Raw genomic sequence first — 2,129 nt, forward strand, 5'->3', positions numbered from 1 at the left:
AACCGGCAACACAAATACAATTCTAAAAAAAAATAAACCAGAGTGGCAACTGAATTTTCAGAAAAATAACAGGTGCATTTGAAGCCACAGATGGCTGGGAAATGAGAAGTAATGAGAACATCTAGTAACATATACAGGAAATATCAAAAGTAATGGAAAAGCGGAGTTTGATCTTCTTTGGCACCTTCACCAAATTCATGAGGAGAGGCTAACGAAACAAATTTCTTGTAGTCGTATTTATGGAAAAATAAATCAACAGTGTTATGGATTGCAGAAATAAGAAAGGAACTAGAAAGAAATAACATCAAAGAATTGGAAATAACACGAAGAAACATTTTTGAGAATAAAATACTAAACTAAGAACTCGCTCAAGGCAGAAGAAACAAGACATTGGGAACAACATGGGTGGAAGAAAGGAAATGAAAACATCGGGAGAAGATGAAAAAATACTGGAAAATTCGGAAATCCAAGATGATCAATAAGAAGATAAAAAAGTACAAAACCAGTTAATGACGCCCTAACAACTGAGCTGTAACTTCTTACTCATTCCCACAGTTCTCCTCATAAATCGATACACGCTCTGTGCAGCCGATTCTACGAGTTCGTTTCACTTCCGACACCTCCGTAACAGTACGTCTCGTTCGTTTATTCGCCTGCCGTGAAAAGCCTCTGGTTATTACGCCGAGCTGTCATTACTGCGCCTAGTAAAAGTGACGCGGGGAGTCTGAGACTGGAGAACGCTCTCGGAACGGGCGCGAGTATATTTACTTAACGTCGGCGCGCCCGCACGATATCTCGAATTACGAGCGGGCGACAGATCGATTGGTGTAACGGCCTGCGAGCCACCGGCACGGTCGAGGAACGCCTGCCGGCCGTAATGCGTTCGGGAAATATAGCAGCGCCACGCCGCGCCGCTCGAATAACACGAAATGAGCGCCATTACGTTTATGGGCGCACCAGTTCGTAGAAGCGTCTGCCCACCGCGCCACGTCGCGCCGCCGCCGCCACTGCCACATTGTCGACAGGCCGTCCCGGAGGACTGCGCGTCTATTCCGGACGCCGTAACTGCAGCGGTTGATTTGTGGCGCGCCTGTGTAATTGGCCGTCCCGAAGGCGCGACTCTAAAATGTCCCCCCACCGGCCGAAAATCGGGCGTGCGTGACCTGGTCTGAATGGGGAAACGAAGACTCCTGCCCCCTCTAGCGTCGAATGCTTTGAGCATTGTGGCGAGAGCATGATGCAGGAAATTTATGGAAGCAGGTCCTTGTAAAATGACGGGGTCCTCTTGGAAAAGGGTTTAACTCAGGAGGACTTCTCAGTGCGACATTGTAGCGCAGCGGAATGCGCTGTTTGGGCACCTATAAAGCAACTGCCTTCTGTGGCCATACAATACAGGAAGGGCTTTCGTAATGGAGGATCAGAATTTTCTACACTCAACGCTACAAGAGGAAGGACAGAACAGTTTGTCGGCAACATCGAAGCAAATGGAGTGTGACCAGTAGCTCAGCTGGATACAGGTTTAGAAGGTGCACCAAGTCTTTATTTACTTATTACTGCTGCGGTAGCAGCCATTGCCTAGTGTCTAAAATAGACAATAATTTACTAACTGTCAGCTTTTTAAAGTACGTAAACGGTTCTCATTCTTCTACAGTGTATCGTAAATGGAGAGGTCGGTATTCCTGTGGTAAACGACCATCTGAACGAAATGTAGCTTCATCTACACACATCAAAAAGTGTTTTGCATCACCCCGGTTCCCAGAACTCCTGAAGATAGACGTTGACTGTGGATATTGTAGCACAGACAGACTCCCTTTGACTGTTCAAAGATGTCACTAAACCCGCCCAAAGGTGTCAACAACCATGCATGAGCAGCGCCTATTACATGGACGGGTTCCGACAGCCGATCTGTTCCAGTCATTCCACCAGGAAGGAGGTTCACGGCTCGTGTTGCCTGTAGTTCAACCATGCCTAGACGGTCAATATCGCGGTTCGATCGTGTTCGCATTGTTACTTTATGCCAGGGAGGGCTCTCAACAAGGGAAATGTCCAGGCGTCTAGGGGTGAACCAAAGCAATGTTGTTCGGACATGGAGGAGACACAGAGAGACAGGAACTGTCGATGACATGCCT

Source organism: Schistocerca nitens, chromosome 9 (genome assembly GCF_023898315.1).
Source record: "Schistocerca nitens isolate TAMUIC-IGC-003100 chromosome 9, iqSchNite1.1, whole genome shotgun sequence".
In the NCBI taxonomy this organism is placed as follows: domain Eukaryota; kingdom Metazoa; phylum Arthropoda; class Insecta; order Orthoptera; family Acrididae; genus Schistocerca; species Schistocerca nitens.